Source organism: Mesoplodon mirus, assembly GCF_964341445.2.
Source record: "Mesoplodon mirus genome assembly, chromosome: 20".
NCBI classification, from domain to species: domain Eukaryota; kingdom Metazoa; phylum Chordata; class Mammalia; order Artiodactyla; family Ziphiidae; genus Mesoplodon; species Mesoplodon mirus.
Window position 1 is genome coordinate 20,352,987 of NC_138996.1, and position 21,008 is coordinate 20,373,994.

Sequence of the window (21,008 nt, forward strand, 5' to 3'; positions counted from 1 at the left end):
TTGTTGCAATATTTGCTGTATTGCGGTGGTCTGGAACCGAACCCACGATGTCTTCAAGGTCTGCCTGTATTAATGATTGCCCTGGGGAAAAGAAGCTCAAGTGGGGACCTGCCCCAGCAAACCAGGACCTACAGCCACCCAAGATGAAGGAGCTAGTCGTGTTGCAAGATTGATTTGTTTAAAACTGTGGTAAAATATACATAACATAAAACTTACCATGTTAACCATTTTAAGTGTATAGTTCAGTGGCATTAAGTACATTCATACTGTTGTGCAACCATCACCAACATTCATCTCCAGAACATTTGTCACTTTTCAAAGCTGAAATTATACCTATTAAACAATAACTCCCCATTCACCTCTCCTCCTAGCTCCTGGCAACCACCATTCCTACTTCCTGTCTCTATGAATTTGACTACTCTAGGTACATTATATTACTGGAATCACATAGTATTTGTCCTTTTGTGACTGGCTTATTTCACTTAGCAAAATGTCCTCAAAGTTCATCCATGTTGCAGCATGTATCCAAGTTTTACTTCTTTTAAAAGCTGAATAGTATTCTTCTGTATGTATATACACATTATGTTTATCCATTCATTACTAAATGGATACTTGAGTTGCTTCTGCCTTTGGCAATTGTGAATAATGCTGCTGTGAACAAGGGTGTGCAAATTTCTCTACGAGCCCTTGCTTTCAATTCTTTGGGGTATATACCCACCATATTGATTTTTAAATGAAGTTAAATAGAGGGAAAAAAGAACATTATTTCCTCTCAGGATCCTTTCTGGTTATACTTCTTCGGCATAATACTCTGTCAGGCTGAAGTCCAGCTATGCCTCTGCAGAATTCATCAGAAAAAGGAATTTGAGATAACCTAAACAAGCTGCCTGCTGAAAAAAACACCCAGGGTCTCAAATTCCATCCTCACACAAAAAAGGAAGCTAGCTTTTCTGTCACGACTACCATAATGCATTGACCACAGATGTCTCTAAGTGAAAAGGCCTGGCATCTAGAATGTCAGAGTTGGAGTCACATGAATAGCCTCCAGCAGCACAAAGAACTAGGGGATCAACAGCATGAGATCGAACAGAATTGGTCCATGTGACCAAAAACATAACACAGGGGACCGTGAACTTCCTGGAAACAGGCAACAGAACCAACAACCATCTGTTCGCTTGGAAGCTGAGATAAAAGGAGATGGGCTACAGTCATTGGCTGTGGACCTTCCACGTACAGAGAAAAATATTCTTCCTTTGGCTGTGGAAGTAGATATCAAAGTCAAGAACACTGGTGCACCCCAAACTTAGATAATCCCTTTATGGAAATAGATGCATTAAAATATGACCCTTCATTTGAAATTTTAGGTAATTGTATTCCCATTACAGATTTATAGCCCTGGAAAGTTACACTGACATATCTGCAACAAATAAGGAATTGCTGCATTTGCTGGATGGGAACTGCTCCCTCTCTTTAAATCTCAATGGCAGATACCAACCTTCTGTGGAGTCAACAAAGGAATCTCGTTCATCTCGAACAGCAGCCTTGAAGAAACTTAATAAACTTTTGGTAATTAGTGGTAACCGAGCTTCAGAAAATACATCTGTAGAAGTTATCTGCCAGCCAGAGATGACAGCTGAGAGCCCAACAGGTGTTAAGGATGTTGAGAAAAGCAGACCCAAAGTGAGTATCTTATGGGTGCTGAAAATGAACAGCGTTCACAAGTCTGCTCTCGTTAGACCACACTTGTATTGGCGAGCACTGAAAAATTAACAGGCAAATCCACACAAAAACCTGCACGTGCATGTTTACAACACAAACATCCCAAATTTGCAAATAACCAAGATGTCCTTCAGTAGGTGAATGGATAAACTGTCTGTCCATACAATGGAATATTATTCCGTGATGAAAATATCTATGGAGCCACAGGAAGACATGGAGGAACCTTAAGTGCATAACTGCTAAGTCAATAAACCAGTCTGAAAAGGCTAAATACTGTATAATTCCAATTATATGACATCTGGATAGGCAAAACTTCAGAGACAGTAAAAAGATCAGTGGTTGCCGGGGGTTTTGGGGGTGGGGGAGAGGAGATCAATAAGTGGACACAGGAGATTTTTAGGGCAGTGAAACTATTCTGCATGGTATGTGGGTAATTGTGGATACGTGACATTTTGCATTTGGCAAAACCCATAAAACTGTATGGTACAAATTATGAACTCTACTATATACTATGAACATTTATGAATAATAATGTACCAATATTAGTTCATCAGTTGTAACCAATGTTCCACATCAATGCAAGATGTTAGTTTTTAAATTACCTACATATTTTTAAAAATTAATAGTCACTTCATGTGCTAGGGTAGAAAATGTTAACTTCAGGGGTCCAGGTGATGGCATGTCAGGTGGTAGGGAACATGGCTCCAACTCAGGGAGATTCATAAACAACAGCAGTTCTGTCATTCTAGTCCCAGCTGAAACATTTCACAAGCTGCACTTACCTTAGGCAGAGAAACTTCACCCAAGCTCTTAGGAGGTGAGGAAGATGTACCCAATCAGACTTCCGAGCAAACTACTGCTTGCCATCCAGTTGCACGTGGGTTAAAGACTGGGATCAGAGCCCAGAGAATCCAGTGACAGGCCTGAAACCAGAGAAAATGTCGGTCTTGAAGCTGTAAGGCTTAAGCCTCGGATGAAGTGAAGCCAGTTTGCAACCAAACCAACCGGGGACCAGGATGTAGAGAGGAGGCTGCAACCAGAGCCCAGAGCTGGAGGGGATCTGCCCGGGTTTAAACTCTGCTCCAGCCTAACAAGGAAAACCCAGCTGGTTTCAGGTCTCTGCCTCTGCCTTTAAGTCCTGATGTCCTTTCCCTCCCCAAAGTTGCTAATTAAAGAATAAAATTTTAAGTGGTTTCTTGAAGAAAAAAAAAGAAAGAAAGAAAAAACCTTCATTATCGAGGCTCTCCAACCTTCTACCATTAATTTTTCCTACTGCAGACACTGCCCGGATTCTCCAGCCTGGCTTTTCTCTGCAGAAAGCTCTTGAGGCTTTGCATCAAGTTGCCAGAAATGCAGACCTACCTTTTCTTGTTTTGCTAGAGAAGAATGTTGTAGCTCCTATGTGACCATGAAAAATTGGGCCAGACCATCCGCCATTCCCTTAAAAAAAGCTATATAGACACAGGTGCACACCTATATTTATGCAGTAGACGTAGAAACCTGCAAGGGGAATGTTGAGCCAGACATTTTTAAAGTAATTTATGATCTTTTAACTGATAATTTGTCTATTCTACTTGTTAAAATTTAGGCCTCTTGAGATGCACTGGCAATATGTGCATTCAGAAGCTTTTTATTTTCATTAGGATGATATATTTTGGTATACACTGACGGTTTTATAACATATAACATACCACTTTAGGATGATAGTGAATGTTTGAAAAGCAGAAGCTACTAGAAATCCCACCACTTGTGCTGTTAAAAGCAGATGACTGTGCTGTAGGCAAGACATGCCCTGTTGACTCAACTGTCAAGTAGCAGACTTTTAACCACATGGTTTGGTGTTTTGAGTGATTCCCAGTGCTCTGTGTATTATGATTCGTCCTTTAAAACAGGAAATTGAATATTTTTTAAAAATGGAGGAAAACTATATGATATATATATATATATATATATATTTTTTTTTTTTTTTTTTTTTTTTTTTTTTTTGCGGTATGCGGGCGTCTCACTGTTGTGGCCTCTCCCATTGCAGAGCACAGGCTCTGGACGTGCAGGCTCAGTGGCCATGGCTCACGGGCCCAGCCGCTTCGCGGCATGTGGGATCTTCCCGGACGGGGGCACGAACCCACGTCCCCTGCATCGGCAGGCGGACTCTCAACCACTGCGCCACCAGGAATGCCCTATACGATATATTTTGACATGGAAATTTTTATTACAGGTAATAGTAACCATTAAAACATTTATTCAAGTTTTTGAATACTTTGTGTACCAACTAATTTAGTTAAAGTTGTGACTGCTTTAGTTAGATCATGGATCTGTTTATTTGAACTAGACTGCAGTGTGGCATGGTGGACCTCTGGGCTTGTAGAATCAGTACAGGTGGATTCTAGTCCTTCAGAAACTAACTATATAGTTTTATTTACTCCTTGGCTCTCAAGTATTTGTAAGTGACACCAATGGCATGATTTTCACTTACCGTGCCACAAAGCTTGAACCTCAGTCCACACACAGCTGGTATTTTCCTCGGCCTGACCACGCCAGCATCACATTCTTCCCTCTCTGACCTTATATCCTGCAACCATTTCCCTTCAAGCCTTCCTCAGCATCCTGAATCCTTCGCTTGAGCAGCACGTTAGCTGTCTGAGGCTTCTTGACTGCTGGATGACCAGTGGCTTCAGAAAGGCTACGTTCTGGTCCACGTGCTAATGGTCAGTCCCAGAGGTGCCAGCAAAATGACCATCCTGTGGAATTCAACTGCAGTTTTTCTCCAGGGTGGTGTGGGCAGGAGAACCCGAGAGACCTTTGTGATAGAGTGTGTCACATGGCAGCCAGGCTGCAGTGGGTTGAGAGGAGAATGAAGGACGAGGAAGCCGGCTGGGCTCACGGACCCCTCTTGAAAAGGAAGAGGAGTGTAAAGCTTGAGGGCAGCAGTAGGGTCTGGGAATGGCTGGCTTTGTGCGTGGTTTTCTGTTTCTGTTTAAGCTCTGTGTCTCTGCTGGCTGAGGAGAGGAGGCCGTGGGGCGAGAGCCTAACGCTGGGACGGAAAGAAGAGGCTATTGTCCCAGGAAAGGTGGGGTCAACGGAGGAGAGGGGCCAGCCTTGACAGCAGTCTGATGGTTCAGAAACAAAAGGGATGTACAAGGCTGTGGGGTAGTAAGAGGGAAACGGAAGAAATTCACATTTTCTTAATGAAGTAGGAACAGAGTCAGCCTGATAAGGCATCGTTTTGTCACTATCTCAGGCTTTCTGGGGAAATTGAGTTAGGTTCCCAATGTAAACAATAAAAGTGAAAGCTTTGTGTTTATATCTATTTGCCCATATTTGACTTTAGTTTTCTCATGCATGAGCTGTGCAACTTCTCATTTTCTAACAATTTAGGAGGCCATCAAACAAAGGTCTGGTGATCGAAGCAGACTATTGACTGGCCCTTTCTAAGGAGAAAGCTACTTGTAAAAACTCAAGTCAGTATTGTCCTATTTTTGTTGTTATGTAAAAACTATTTATCAAAAACATTGTATTTCATCCTTATTTTTTAATATTTCACATTTCCACATCGTTGGAATTGGGGTACATCTTACAGTTGATGACATAGCATCGCCTTTCTTGGTAAAATAACTGTGCTTATCACAAAATAGATGGGGTCTTCGTCAGCATGAGTGCCATGACCAAGTACCGTAGACTGGGTGGCTTAAACAACAGAAATTTGTTTTCTCACAAGTTCTGGAGGCTAGAAGTTCCAGCACAAGGTTTTAGCCTGTCTGGTTTCTGGTGAGAGCCCCCTTCGTCCTGGCTTACAGATGGCCACCTTCTCACTGTGTCCTCACATGACCTTTCCTCTGTGTGCACATGGAGAGAGAGAGCCCTCTGGTGTCTCTTATAAGGACATTAATCCTGTCAGATCAGGCCCCTACCCTTATGACTTCATTTAATCTTAAATTACCTCCTTATAGGCCCATTTCCAAATACAGCCACACTGAGGGTTAGAGCTTCAACATATGAATTCTGGGGGAGATGCAAACACTCAGTCCATGAAGATGGCTTCCTGGATTCCATTAAGTGTTCTATAATCATCACCAAGAAATATTTCCATCTTGCCATAGGTGCTTTATGTTAAATCTTTTGTCTTATTTAATTTTTTTTGGATTTTATACAGCAGGTTCTTATTAGTTATCTATTTTATACATATTAGTGTATATATGTCAATCCCAATTGTCTTATTTAATTTTTAATTTAGAATCAAACTGTATTTAACTTGTTTTTTAAAGTAGATTATGACGAAACTCTGTGAAGGTTAAAAAGTGGTATTTATAGTTTTAAATTAGACATAATAGACAGTGTATCCTTATAGGCTTATTGCTGAAGAAACAAACACTGTCATAAAGTGGAGTATGAAAACTGAAAAAATTAAACTTTCCAAAACAGTCTGGTTTATTTTGGGCACAGACTTAATAACTCTTGCTGCTAGGAGAAGTACAATTTACTGCCACAGGAAAGCTTAAAATGTCAAACATATTCTTATAAAATACAATGCAAGCTGCCTGCAGATTAGACCACTTTTTTTTTTCACCTGGCATAATTCCTCCTTCTATGCAGCTTTCATAACTGTGGCACTTACTTTGAATTGAAAGCCTCAGGTGTGTGAGGTAAACGTTCCAACCCCGCTACTGCACTGGTTGGTTTTCAGAGGTGTGGACTGCTACAGACAATGGAGAGAATTACGAGATCTGAGCTATCAGGAAGGAGCTCAGTAGAAATGAAACAGAATCAGCACTGATGCGAGCAAACAGCAGGGAGCTGAGGTCAGGGAGCTCTGCCTGAAAAACCAAAGGCTGACAATCAGAGGGCCAGCACCCGAGGATTTAGCAGGAGGCCACAGGTCCAGCAAGCCTTTTCCAGCCTCCAGATCATGACCCAGAACCAACACAGCCTGAGAGCCATCAGTACAGATGTCACCAAACTGGTTCATCCAAAGCTGACCCCTCTAATGACCCGAATGTCTTTTTCTCCATTTTTTAGGTAGGCTTCCAACAGATTTAGTTGTCTGATCTCTTTTAAGCCCCAAGCCAACGAAGAGAAGCAAATTACAAGGGAGAAGAGAGAGACAGAGTGAAAAGTGACTGCCCACAGCAGGGTAGGGCAGAGAAACAGTCAAGATGCATTCAAAACCTAGTGCCACTTAGCGTAAATGCAGACACTCTGTTAGGCTCTGGAGAGCGTCGCTGCTCTATAATACTTTGCCATAATTAACTCCTATGTTATCAATTTAAAAAATGTGTTATATAGGCTCTTTAGAAAGACATAAGGGAATTCCCTGGTGGTGCAGTGGTTAGGACTCTGTGCTTTCACTGCTGAGGGCGCAGGTTCAATCCCTGGTTGGGAAACTAAAATCCTGCAAGTCGTGAGGCGTGGCCAAAAAAAAGGAAGCCACATCTACATAAAAAGTTTGTGGTATATGTTAGAAAGATTTCCCTGAAAGTGATTAAAATAAACAGTACCTTGGTAATGAAAAGGGTCAACCTCCGCTATTTCTAATGTTCAATTATGTGACCTAGGTTTTTATTAAAATCGGTCTAAATTTTGAGTTCAGTACCTGTCTATTTAGCACAGGGCTTCCCAGACTAGTACAGGAGCTGGATGGCACATGCTAATACCACCCACCCTCCCAGAGTAGAAGCAAGATGCGGCGGGAGGTTGGAAAGCACTCTGGCTTCTAGAACAAGCCATCAGTTGGAAATGAGTGGAGCCTGTCTGCCTGGGAGTTGGCCCCTGGGGAGGCGCAGGGGCGGGGGGAGGGGTGGGGGGAGGGCGGGGGAATAACGGCCTCATTCCTTCAGATCAGAGGAGCAAAAAATAGAGGTTACAGCATCATCTCGTTTACATTTTTAATTGTCCCTTTCAAGTTTTACATGATGAGATTATAAGCCAAAGGCATTTTAGGATTAGGGAGCATCATCGTCAGTACAAGCACCAATGGTTAATACTCCTGAGGTATGGGAAGTGTAAGTAACAAAATCCAGGTGGCATGACAATAAATTTTTTCACAGTACACAAAAAATTGGATTGAGAAGCAGAAATCTTCTGTAGATTTTGTGTGCAAACACTGCTTAACTGTAGGGCACAAGGTAAATCAATTCCTGTATTTGTTTTCTCTCTGAAATGATCATCTAAAGATACGTACAGGGCCCCGAAATCTTCCACCAGTTAAATTAAACACTAGTGTGTTGGGCAAAAGCACAAGTAAAAAACCGTCCAAGGCTTTAGGAACAAACGTGTTCCATGAGGGGATGAGAGAGTGCAGGAATTTAGGGCTTCAAAACCATGTTCTTTACTCCTGTCCCACCCTATCGCTTCCACACAAAGACTGAACCTCAGCAGAACACAGGGAAGTCAGAGGGACAATGACAAGTATTTGCTCACCTCAGAGGTTTTTCTTGTAGTACAGCTGACATTAAAATGACTTTCTCTGTTGGCATTTGACCAACTCAAGCCCACATCATTTCGATTATTTCTTAAGTTTTTGCCCCTAACACACTATACCTAAGTGTATGTATCCTTTCTAATTAAAGCAGCTATTTAAAATTGATAATTTCTAGGGAAGGCAAATTCTGAATTTTAAATTTTTCTTGTTAAGAATGGAAGCTGTCATTCCCACAGTAGAATAACAATCACTAATCAACTCAGAAAGCCAGACCAGTACTAAATACATTTTTAGAACATTGTCTTTATACTGTATAGTGATTGTCCATAGGAAAGCAATAACTGGGACTAAGCTATTAACAGATTATGAATTTCTTCTGAAGCACTGTTACAAGTTTAGTTTACCACGGTCGCTGCACAGGCTGAAGGACTTTGTGATATGGTTTCTAAAAAGGGACAACACCATAGATGATTTTCTATTTTAAATGAGATGCTACCCAGATCACAGAAGACATACATGCTAAGGGACTATAAAGGTCTGCAGAATTACATGCCCTTCCTGGGACGTGGCCTGTTCGATAAGGATGAGGTCAGAAGGGGAACAAAGCGGGCAGAGCTTCCTGATTTCTGTTCCTTTAATCTAGAAAGCCATGGGTTTGCTCTTTGGAATTGCTGGAAAAGAAGAATTTTCCTTTCATAAACAAACATTGATCCTTTAGTAATTTCTGATTTATTTGTCTTAAGGAGCTACCATGGCTCTTTTAATTAATTACCAGAATCTCTTCATGTTCTCTAATCTGAGGTCTGAATGTTTACAGAATGCAGTCAGGGTAAGAGGAATCCTAGTGATGTTGCGAGGTTCGAGCTGGAGTCCACGTGGGCTGGGTGTCCAGCTGCCCCCCCAGGAGGGACCGGTCCTCGGGATGAGGCGCACAGGCAGCCCAGGGGGTTCGACTCTGAGGCGCTCACAGGCGGCACCAGCAGGCACCTCCACCTCTCCCGGTAGGCTTTATGCAGTTGAACAATGTCGGTTAATTACGAGAGGAGCTCAGGCGTGATGAACAGAAAAGATGCCCTGTATTAACTACCCTGGCCTGGCCTAAGCAGCGTCACAGAGAGAAGCAACCGATCCGCAGTCCTTCAGAAGTCGTCACAGAGGCATCTCCTCCTCACACACTTAGGAAAACCAGAGTCCCTCCCTCTCGTGGTTACAGCCCGGCTTCCATCCTGGGCTCTGAGACAGAGCTGCCTACTTCTGTGCTCACACAGGCTTGTGAGTCTACTTTCCTGTTTTGTGTCATTTATATATAAACACACACACACACACACACACACATACATACAGAGAAAGAGAGAGAGAGAGAGAGAGAGAATTCCTTGAGATCCTAGGCTCCCTCACTGATCGTAAGCATTCCTTTTTAGCCCCTTCCTGGGGCCCCCTCCAATACTACTTAGTCTTCTTCCAGGTAAGAAAACCATATTTTCTTACTTATATATATTTTGTACACACACATGGTATTTTACTTCTGTGAACAAAATTGTATGAAAACAACAAATTTACTCTGTTCCCTTTTGTAGACATGTGCTATCGTTAAACAGACCAGTCTGTTCTTTCACTGTCCTTGAACTTTTGACTCTGTGATGTCTTTTACGTAAGCCTGTTTTTCCTCTGTTTGCACTATTTCTAAAGTAGCATTGGACCGACTTTTATACTGTATTCTCCATCACACAGAACAGTACAGAGAGAATGGTTATAGCAGTTGTACTCTACTTTGTATTGTACCATTATTCCAGTTCCTTCTTTTTTTTGTTTTCATTTTGTTTTTATTTTTTTATTGGAGTATAATTGCTTTATGATGTTGTGTTAGTTTCTGCTGTACAATGAAGTGAATCAGCTATATGTATACATACATCCCCTCCCTCTTGGACCTCCCTCCCCCCTCCCCATTCCACCCATCTAGGCCATCACAGAGCACTGAGCTGGGCTCTCTGTGCTATACAGCAGGTTCCCACTAGCTATCTATTTTACACATGGTAGTGTATTTATGTCAAACCTAATCTCCCAGTTCATCCCACCTTCCCTTCCCACCTTGTGTCCACACACGTCTGTTCTCTACATCTGAGTTTCTGTTCCTGCCCTACAAACAGGTTCATCTGTACCATTTCTCTAGATTCCACATATATGTGTTAATATACAATATTTGTTTTTCTCTTTCTGACTTACTTCACTCTGTATGACAGTCTCTTGGTCCATCCACGTCTCTACAAATGACCCAATTTCATTCCATTTTATGGCTGAGTAACATTCCATTGTATATATGTACCACATCTTCTTTATCCATTCATCTGTCGATGGACATTTAGGTTGTTTCCATCTCCTGGCTATCGTAAATAGTGCTGCAGTGAACACTGGGGTACATGTGACTTTTTCAATTATGGTTTTCTCAGGGTGTATGCCCAGTAGTGGGATTGCTGGGTCATATGGTAGCTCTATTTTTAGTTTTTTAAGGAACCTCCATACTGTTCTCCCCAGTGGCTGTATCAATTTACATTCCCACCAACAGTGCAAGAGGGTTCCCTTTTCTCCACACCCTCTCCAGCGTTTGTTGTTTGTAGATTTTCTGATGATGCCCATTCTAACTGGTGTGAGGTGATACCTCATTGTAATTTTGATTTGCATTTTTCTAATAATTTAGTGATGTTGAGCATCTTTTCATGTGCCTCTTGGCCATCTGTAAGTCTTCTTTGGTGAAATGTCTATTTAGGTCTTCTGCCCATTTTTTGATTGGGTTGTTTGTTTTTTTTGATACTGAGCTGCATGAGCTGTTTGTATATTTTGGAGATTAATTCTTCATCTGTTGCTTTGTTTGCAAATATTTTCTCCCATTCTGAGGGTTGTCTTTTTGTTTTGTTTATGGTTTTCTTTGCTGTGCAAAAGCTTTTAAGTTTAATTAGGTCCCATTTGCTTATTTTTGTTTTTATTTTCATTACTCTAGGAGGTGGTTCATAAAAGATCTTGCTGTCATTTATGTTAAAGAGTGTTTTTCCTATGCTTTCCTCTAAGAGTTTTATAGTGTCCAGTCTTACATTTAGGTCTCTAATCCATTTTGAGTTTATTTTTGTGTATGGTGTTAGAGAGTGTTCTAATTTCATTCTTTTACATGTAGCTGTCCAGTTTGCCCAGCACCACTTATTGAGAGGCTGTCTTTTCTCCACTGTATGTTCTTGCCTCCTTTGTCATAGATTAGGTGATCATAGGTGTGTGGGTTTACCTCTGGGCTTTCTATCCTGTACCATTGATCTATATTTCTGTTTTTGTGACAGTACCATACTGTCTTGATTACTGTAGCTTTTTAGTATAGTCTGGAGTTGGGGAGACTGATTCCTCCAGTCCAGTTCCTTCTGTGGACTATTATTCCAGTTCCCTCCGTGGACCATTATTCCAGTTCATTCTGTGGACAATTATTCCAGTTCCTTCCATGGACTATTATTCCAGTTCATTCTGTGGACCATTATTACAGTTCCTTCCATGGACTATTATTTCAGTTCTTTCTGTGGACCATTATTCCAGTTCTTTCTGAGGACTATTATTCCAGTTTATTCTCATGGCTCCGTGGGTGCAGGGCTTTTTGCTGTGAGCCTGTGCTGCATTGGTCAGATCTCGGGCTGATGTCTTCTGGGCTGTCTGACATGTTTAGATGTCACGGAAAGAGAAGAGTTCACTGCCCTGACCTGGTCTTCTTTGAGCTTTGCAATGTATTCCAACGTGTTAGATGTTTCATGTCAATATTAACACTGCTCCACTAGGGTCTTAAAAATATCCAGCCAAGTTTAAAAAGTGTTAGCTACAGAAAATTATAATTTCATTTGGACCTGGAAATAGGAATTGGCACCAAAACTTTTTATTTGACTGTCAGTCACTTCACACTTTCCCAGGCTCAGTCTGGGTGTAGTGATAGGTTTGGGGACTGTGATAAAAAGACATTCGAGTCTGGGATAGACTGTCGATGCTTGAAAGTTATCTTGTGCTCTTGGGATGTGAAAGCACATTTCTATTTGAAGAATCAGAGTCTTAAAAGAGGAAGGGCACTTTAGAAATGATCTCTACTTCTTTATATCTAAGTTGAAGTCACATATACCAAGAAAAGCTAAGAGACTTGCCCAAGGTCACATGGCCAGTGACGACCTGGGCCTACGTCAACTCCCGATACAGTATTTTTTCATCACATCAAAATGCCCCGAGTTCTCCTTTTGAAGTTTTATTTGTGAAATTTAACGTATTGGTGTTTTGATTTTTTAAGCTGTGTATTTTATTGATTGAATGAATGTAAAGGAAGAACACACTCGTGTTTGTCTTCCCTACTCTCACACTGCTTCACTTCTGGTCCCCAGATGTGGAGGTTTCCCATATGTCTGACAGTTCTGCCACACCAGCCGAGTGTCCTACAATTTAACTCAATCCTGACATCATCCACCTGGAGATAGACTTGGACACCACAAGTCAAGGGCTCAGTCCCACAAGATTGCTACCCTCCTGCCACACACACACACATCAGATGCCAATGGTAAGTCCAGGTTGTCACCTGTGCTCTGACTGACTGGTTAATAAATCGGGGGTTCCCATGACCCCCTACTCAGATTAGATTAATTTGTTAGAGAAGCTCACAGAACTCAGGAAAATATTTTACTTACTAGGTTACTGGCTTGTTTTTAAAAGGTATAACTCAGGAACGAACCAGATGGAAGAGATGCGTAGGGCAAGGTCTGGACCTTTCAAGGCCTTTCTGCCCCCTTGGAGTCTGAGGTGTGACACCCTCCTGACATGTGGATATGTTCTTGTCCACCAACATGGAAGCTCTCCAAATCCTATCCTTTTGGGTTTTTAATGAAGGAATTATTGATTAAGTCCTTGGCCCTTGGTGTCTGAACTCTCTGGAGATCTGGGGGATAGGCCTGTAGGTCCAACCCTCCAATCACGTGGTTGGTTCCCCTGGCAACCAGCCCCTTCCTTAGGGGCTTTCCAAAGGTCACCTCAGTAACAGAAACTCAGGTGTGGTTGAAAGGGGCTGGTTATTTATTAATAACAGAAGACACTCATTTCGCCTTTATGCTCTTGGAGCTGTTTCAGGAACTCAGAAAAAACTAAATATTATAACAAAAGATGCCCCTGTGGCTCTCATATAGGAAATGATAAGGGTTTTAGGAGCTCTGTGCCAGGAACAGTGGAGGAAGACCAAATATATATTTCTTATTATAAATTGAAATATCACACTGACTGACTACTTACGGATAACATGCCCTAATGAACAAGAAAAATATGAAGAAACCCCCACTGACTAAAATTATTAAACAAGAAAATGGGGGGAAAAGCACAAGATGGATATTGCTAAGAATTTCAGAAAGAGAGCTTTGCAAACTTCAGCTACATATTTTCCCCTTGGATATATTTACACGTGGTTATCACTTTTATATATTGTAAGCACATTTTCATGACTTATTTTGGTTTTTTATGTTCAAATTAAATATTTCCTATTCATTTACCCAGTTAAGATGATACGGGTGCCTGCTGTATGCCAGGCTGTGTTCACAGTGCTGGGTGTATAGGTCAGTGAACCAAAAACACCTGGTTCCATGGTGTTTACAAACCAGTTAAAGCAGACAGGCAATAAACAACTATAGCAGGTGGTTGAAATGAAACAGTTTCTTGTTTTCATTTCTTGCACGGAAGTGCAGGAATACAGCAGTATTAGTCAACATCCCATCAGGAAAACGGAAACCCCACTAGTTATGTTAACAGAGGGAATTTAATATAAGGAGTTGGTTAAACAGGTATTAGAGGACTGAAAGTCATAGAGGGAACAAGTAAGGTAGGAATTGTCATCCTGTGCTGGGGGACCCAAGAGAAGAGAATGGGCTTTTCAGAACCTAGAAGCTTAGAGGAGGGGCCCCTGGAGCTGGGAACCAGACCTCAGAAACTCAGAGAAGACCCATGGAGTTAGGACCCAGACTCTGGGAAGAGGGTGCTGGCTAGCTAGTGCTGTTACCTTGAGAGCTCAGACGGGGGGCCCTGAGGGGCTGGGAACAGATCTCTGGGCAGGAGTGCTGCCCGGCTTGGAGGTATCTCTCAGGGGTAGGCAAAGGGCTGGTGCTGGGAGAGTGGAAAAGAACTGGGAACTGATTGCTCCCAGAAGCAAATGGTGCTGTGGGGTGCAGGACTGTTGCCAGGTTACACTGGCAGGAACAGGAAGCAACCAGAAGGGGGCTGGTCCCCCCTCCTTCCTCTCACCTACCGGACTCGCTTTGGTGTGGTGTGCCCTGTGTGCAGAGCCACTTGGCAAGGAAGAAATATTGTCTGCAGAGCCCCCATGCCCACAACACAAGTTGTGGAGAAAGGGGGTGCAGGGACCACACTTCACAACAGGCAGGGTCCTGTTGTGTCCCCAGACGTTAGGGGGCAGTTACTGTCATGGGCTGAAACTACTTGCTACGATACCCAAGCAGGACTTGCAGAAGAAAGGGCAGAAATCTGTTAAAATTTACCATCTTAACCATTTTTAAGTGCACAGTGCAGTGGCATTAAGTACATTCACACTGTTGGGAAACCAACTTCAAGAATTATTCTCTTCCTAAGCTGAAACTTCCTGAACAGTAACTCCCCCGCTGCTCCCTCAAATTCCCCAGCACCCCCAACCTTGACCACCACTCCACTCTCGGTTTCTATGAATTTGATTACTCTAGAAAGCTCACATAAGTGGACCATCCAACATTTGTCCTTTTGTGTCTGGCTTACATCACTTGACATAATGTCTTCAAGGTTCATCCGTGTTGTAGTGCGTGTCAGACTTTCATTCCTTTTAAGGCTGGATAATATGAAATCTGGTTTTGTGACCCTTAGGCCAACATCCATGTGGAAGGATTTGAACACGGGGGAGATGACTGGTTTAGAGAGATTGTTTCTGGCGTGCTGTGGATAATCCCTTTCCCTGCTAACACACACACGCGCGCACACACGCACACACACACACACACGGCATCTTGGGGGAAGAGAGGGAAATGTTTGTTCCATCCTCAAGTCAAGTGGCAGGGCCCCCAGGAAACGTGACAAGGGATGGTGAAGCACGCTGGGGTAGCAGCTGGGAGCAATATTCACCCCAGGCCTGAAGGGGAAAGGGAAAAAGACTAGTTACTTGGCAAGAACTGTAATCTCTGGAAAAAGCAGCCGAGCAGAAGCTGTGGCCGTCAGGAGAGAAACGAAGCCACCGTTAAACCCAGGCCCGTGTGGGAGGGAGCTGGCATAACAAAGAAGTTCACCTCTGTCTCCTCCCAAATCCTGCTCCTGCCCTTCATTGGCCCAAACCAGATGGAAGCCTGAGGGCAAAGCAGAGCCTCCTGGAGATGGTGCTAGGAGACGGTGTTGCTAAGAGAAGCGTGGTAGGCAAAGGAAGAAAACACAAATCCAGATTGAATGTTTACCCCATCTAATTCTCCTCTAGTTGCTCCCCCTCCATGATGAAAAGTGGCCCCAGACAATCAATCTGCTATCGGGCAAATAGCTGGTTCCCTTGGAGCTTTGTATCCCATCGTGGGCTCAGGGTTTACTACCTCTGCTGGTTGACTGAGCACTCGGTCACGAGGGTAGCAAGATCAGCCTGGAAAAAGGATCATATTATTGAGCACATATATAGCCTCCATCCTTGTCAACATGGCAGCCCAAGGAGTTCATGCACCCAAAGAGTCAAAGCTCTCGAGTAGTGGAGAAGGAGGTTGTGCTGGCCATCTTATACTCTTGAGTTAAAGATTCTCACACGGTGAGTCATTCTGAGAAGTCCATCCATACGATTCTCCCCCAAAATGTGTTTCTCTGTTACTAACATGCCAATCCGGTAGCCACTACATGGCATGAAGCAAGTCATCTTGCCAGACCTTAGCTGATCTTTGGCCAAGCAACGTATGGCATCTCATTTCTGACTGGGCCACCACTGAGTCCGGACTTTGATGCACCTGATGGGCAAGCTTCTCGGAGCCCCTCACTTTGGGCAGGTTGGCACAGTGAATCCAGAACCTCTGGTGAGGGCGCCCATATTGGTAAATCTGGTACAATCTAAAATTATATTTCCCTCTTTTGGGCAGTCTCCCTCAGAATCCACATGTGTGGACATTTACCCCAGCTCTCTGTTTTCTACCTTCAATGTCTGTAATTCTCCTGGTGTGTAAGCCTTCGGGGTTTGACTTCATCTCCCTGGGCCGTGCAGGAAAGTGACTGGGTACAGACCTGGGGACAGTGAGAGGTGGAGGGAATGTAGGTGTGGAGGGGGCCAACCTGTGTCCCTCTTATAAGAAACCCTCTCTGGTGGGGGAACTGTAGGGCCTACAAGGAAATAAGGAGGTGCTGGATCCATTAATTCTCAGTTCTGTTTTCAGGGCCCAGTCTATCCCCCCAAGAAATGTCCTAACTTTCTCATAAAATACTTGGTGACTCTGTGAATGCAAGTAATTTGGTAACCCACAAGCTCTAACTTGGAGTTTAATTTTCAGCTGCTTTAGCCCTACAGCTTCAAGAGATAATAGAATCAGGCTTAAGAATGAAGTAATTTGTTTGTTTTACTCTTTCTTAAGCTCTCTGAATGTCTTATCTCCCTTCTGGAATTCCTTATCTTCTTCTGTACAGTTCTCAGGGATGCAGAGTTGGTCCCCACAGCCTGGCCTCTTTAGGTGCCTCATTCCTATGACCACAGGTAATTAACTGATTTAGCCTTTTGCTACTGTAAGCCATTAGCTGCCAGATTCCCATTCTGAAACATTAATGGTGGTTTTCAGAATCTTTGTATCTCTCTGAACGGACTGGACTGTAACAACTACTGATATTTTAAAAAAATTAGTCGAGGGCTTCCCTGGTGGCACAGTGGTTAAGAATCCACCTGCCAATGCAGGGGACACGGGTTCGAGCCCTGGTCCGGGAAGATCCCACACATCATGGAGCAACTAAGCCCATGCGCCACAACTACTGAGCCTGCACTCTAGAGCCCATGAGTCACAAATACTGAAGCCCACGTGCCACAACTACTGAAGTCCAAGCCCGCGTGTCTGGAGCCCATGCTCCGCAACAAAGACAAGCCACCGCAATGAGAAGCCCGTGCACCGCAACAAAGAGTAGCCGCCGCTCGATGCAACTAGAGAGTACTGTGCACAGCAACGAGGACCCAATACAGCCAAAAATAAATAAATTAATTAAATTAAAAAAATTAGTTGAAGTTTTTAATTGCAAGCAGCAGAAATTAATCCTAGACGTCTTAAGTAGAGAAGAAAAATTTCTGGAATACACTGGGGACTGCACGAAATCAAGAGAGCCTAGGCTGGAAAATGGGCACAAACCAAGACCATCTGAAAAAGACATTGCCAAGTTCCCACTGGAGCCCCCAGGGGAGGGTCTGTCCTTGCCTCCTCCAGCCTCTGGAGGATCCAGGAGTTCCTTGGCTTGTAAGCATAGCTCCGACTTCTAGCCTCCAGGATTGTGAGAAAGTAGGTTTCTGTTGTTTAAGCCACCCAGTCTGTGGTACTTTGTTATGACAACCCTACCAAACTAATACACCATCCCACCAGGTGAGGGAAGCAGGCAAACCTCCCTGCTTCGGTGGCCATGGAGAAAGGCAAGGCCCTGCATCTCACCAGTACTGCACACTAGAGGCTGTCCCTAATCACAAATACAGCTGCATGTGAGGCAGTCCAAAGACACAAGACAATGGCCACCAAAATGCTAGTACTGATGTGTTTCTGTATACTACAGAGTAGACACAAGGGAGCACAAGGCGGTGAATCCTAGCTGGGGTCAGGAAATATGACCCAAGCTGAACCTTCAAAGAGAACTGTGTCTGGCAGGTGGGCTAGAGAAGAAAGGTAATTCCAGGCAGAGGGAAGAGATGAGCAAAAAGCACGAAGACCTCAAATGTCTAAACTGTTCGGAGAATCGCAAGTCACAAAGGTGACACCAGGGAAGGAGCTTGTGCCTGAGTGTGAATCAGCTAAGTTGCTAAGCTGACGGCCTTTTTGGGGACCGGCGATGTTGAGTAGCACTGTAGGACACAGGGCATGGAGCTGGGGGGTGGGACATCACAAGGGACAATGCTGGGGGTGGGCTGGGGTCAGACTGTGGAGGGCTTTATGACCTGCTGAGATATTTGGACTTTCTCTTTAAGTCCGAAGAGGGGCAGCAAGACATGACTGTGACAGTGCCGTGGAGGATGAATTTCAGGGCACAGAACTGTGACGGCAGGGAGATTGGTGGGTTGGGAAACCACTGTATTAATCTGCTCTCCTAAACCCAGTTCTTTTTTTTTTTTTTTTTTTTTTTGGCTGCGCCACACGACTTACAGGATCTTAGTTCCCCAACCAGGGATTGAACCCGTGCCCCGGCAGTGAAAGTGCCGAGTTCTAACCACCGAACTGCCAGGGAATTCCCTAAGCCCAGTTGTCTATTCCAGTGTTGGTTTGTGACAGTGTTTTCATCAATCTGTAGTAAAATGATAAATTTTTAAAAGGTAGAGTAAATTTTTCATAAAGCTGAATTTTATTTAATTTTAAAGGACTTCTTCAGTTCAAAATGATGACCTCCCAACATCTGTGGGGATAAACTGTTTATTCATCGATGCAGTCATGGTGTCAGTGAATAACAGGTTTTAAAAAAAATATAGGTGTGTGCTAGCCTTCAAGTGAAGAAGCAGCTGGTCCCTCTGGTTCTCCAAATGTCCCTTTGAGATTTTCCGGGTCCGTGAAATCCACAAGAGTGTGAACTCCTGGATTACTAGGGCAGGGCTTAAGCTCAGGCTGAGGCAGTGGGAAGGAGATGGGGAGACGCGTAAGGGGAATGAGACAGAGGTGGAATCTGTAGGACAACATACTCGACAGTCCAGATGTTACTGTACTTTGCACATGGACTCTCTTCCTGAATGTCAAATATACAATCAGACTTTTTTTTCAGTAATATCCCATGAGTGCCTCTTTTGGGTCAATTGTATTATAAACGTATTTTATAAAATACACCTACATAATTCACTCTCACATTTCTCCCCTTAATTCCATTCTTAGAATAACCATCATATGACTTATAGTTTTATGGTTGAGTACACGGGCTTCCCGCAAAAGCTCCTTCTTGAACAATCATTTGACGAGAAGATTCTAAAATGACCATGAGATTCCCTGTCATGCAACCTGCCGAAACCTTCTTCCCTCAGAGGAGAGGGGATGGGTACTGTGCCGCTTCTCTTCTGGCTTTGCCTTTCGTGATATCACAACCATCTCCTCCCCAGCTCCTGTGCCGGGAGCCTATTGCCTCGACTTTAACACAGACGGAGAGCTGGTTTCATCAAATTGACACGAGCAGCAAATGCCGGGGGTTATATTCTCATTTGTCTTAAATCTCATATTGGACTTTCTTGTCCTTCTCTGGCATTCTCTAATCTACACAATCAAGATGAACTGTGACAGAGTCACAATGAATACGGCCCAGCCGGTGCCCGCGGAGAAGCAGCTTTGGACAATAGATCTCATAATGAATATTGTGCTTCCTCATTTCCTACTTTTTTGTATTCTCCACCCGGAACAACCCCCCGCCCCTCACACAGACACACATTCCTTGCCTAGATGTTACCACCTTCATTTCCTTTATTTAGATTCTGGAGATACTATTCTACTCTGACACGAAGTCAATTTAGACACACAGTCTTCGAACATTTTCAAGAAAATCAAGTTATTCTTTGGGACTCTTTGATCTTTCCCCTATAAGAAACCCCCTCATTTTGTCCACATTCTTTCCACATATATTTACTCCAGGGTAATCTTTCAGTCCCTGTTGGGATTACAGAGAGGGTCCTATTCTCCCAGGGCTACATATTTTGTTATTTGAAAGCCCTGAGTTTGTTCTGCTCATAGGATTTCAATTAGAAATGCCAGCTGCCCTGCTCCTACCATTTCTACTATAATCTCTGGTGTATCATTAAGTGGTTCTGTGTAGCATAGGCAATACTAATTAGAACAGCACCCTGGCTTACATGCCTCATTATTTAGAGCGAGTAATACTCGGAGTTAAAGGATCACCCCAAATTATTTTTATTTATTTTATTTTTATGGCTGCGACTGGTCTTAGCTGCAGCACGCAGGATCTTCATTGAGGCATGCGGGATCTTTTGTTGCAGCGTGTGGGCTTCTCTCTAGTTGTGGCATGTGGGTTTTTCTCTCTCTAGTTGAGGCACACAAGCTCAGTAGTTGTGGCGTGCAAGCTCAGTAGTCGTGGCGTGCAGGCTTAGTTGCCCCGCAGCATGTGGGATCTTAGTTCCCCGACCAGGGATGGAACCCATGTCCCCTGCATCAGAAGGTGGATTCTTTACCACTGGACCACGAGGGAAGTCCCCACCCCAAATTATAAAAGCTGACACTGCTTGCTACCTTTGCTGCTCTATCGATAAATCATATGCTTGCTCCCTACGGTGTCATTCCACCGTTATTCGGTGTCACTCTTCACCTGTAGCTTCTTGAGAGTGAGCGCCACCCACCTCTGTTCTTCTCAGAGCTACCGAAAGCAACAGTTGCCTAGTAGTTTCTCAGTCGGTATTTCTTGCATTAAGTCTAATTACTCTAGAACCCTAATAGCACATGGCTAACCTCTCCTCTAACATGTATGGGGCTGACTATTGGTGATTCATGGTCTCCTAACCTCATGTTTTTTCTTGCTCTGCACAATCTCTTGATTTAATTCACTCCCTTTCTGTGGTGGGCTGGGTTTTAAATTATAAATGCTAACTGCCTCCGGGTGAAAAAGAGCTTTTAATAAACACCTTATTACCTCTTCACTGGACCAGCCCAACAACTTTAATTTTTTAATT

General features: G+C 43.4%; 1 long non-coding RNA gene across 1 annotated transcript in view; it reads right to left on the reverse strand.

Annotated features, from left to right (window-relative positions):
* Positions 1 to 2,390: 2,390 nt before the first annotated feature.
* The window catches only part of LOC309795948, a 76,997-nt gene continuing 58,379 nt past the window's right edge, over positions 2,391 to 21,008 (reverse strand). The window contains exon 3 of the long non-coding RNA XR_014292390.1: positions 2,391 to 2,642. This is a non-coding gene — a long non-coding RNA (uncharacterized lncRNA). The remainder of the gene's footprint in view (positions 2,643 to 21,008) is intronic.